At 46.0% G+C, this 705-nt stretch overlaps 1 protein-coding gene across 1 annotated transcript in view; it reads right to left on the bottom strand.

The window, feature by feature from the left end:
- niban1a (niban apoptosis regulator 1a) overlaps positions 1–705 on the bottom strand; it is a 16,686-nt gene that overhangs the window by 7,896 nt on the left and 8,085 nt on the right. The gene's annotated exons all lie outside the window — the stretch shown is intronic.

Below are 705 nucleotides of genomic sequence, written 5' to 3'. Positions count from 1 at the left end.
ACACACACACACACACAACCGCACGCACGCATGCACGCACGCACATACACACACACACACACACAACCGCACACACACACACACACGCACACGCGCACACGCACACACACGCACGCACGCGCGCACACACACACACACACACACACACAGAGGATTGGATAACATGTAATATTAGATTTGTTGTTTTCTTCCATTTGTGATTGACTAGATATTATCCAGCTGTTCATCACAGCGTCCACACTGCTCCTAAATCTGTAATTTCGTGAAAGGGACTCGACTCTGTGTCCCACAGCTGGACAATGTCCCGGCTGGGTAACGTCACAATGAATATATGTTGATGGTTAACAAAACACTTCAATTTGTTTTTCAAATGCTATAAAACTGAATAAGACGCCCTATTTTGGGGAATTAAAAAGAACATTGAGAGAAGACAACATGGGGACAACATGTGGACAACATGGGGACAACATGAGGGCAACATGAGGACAACATGAGGGCAACATGAAGACAACATGAGGACGACATGAAGACAACATGTAGGACTACATGAGGACAACTTGAAGACAACACAAGGACAACATGAGGGCAACATGAAGACAACATGGGGACCACATGAAGACAACATGAGGACAACATGAGGGCAACATGAGGACAACATGGGGACAACATGGGGACAACATGGGGACAACATGAAGACAACATGAG

The sequence above is a fragment of the Etheostoma cragini genome, chromosome 9, assembly GCF_013103735.1.
Source record: "Etheostoma cragini isolate CJK2018 chromosome 9, CSU_Ecrag_1.0, whole genome shotgun sequence".
NCBI classification, from domain to species: Eukaryota; Metazoa; Chordata; class Actinopteri; order Perciformes; family Percidae; genus Etheostoma; species Etheostoma cragini.
This window is presented reverse-complemented; position numbering and strand designations above follow the sequence as displayed.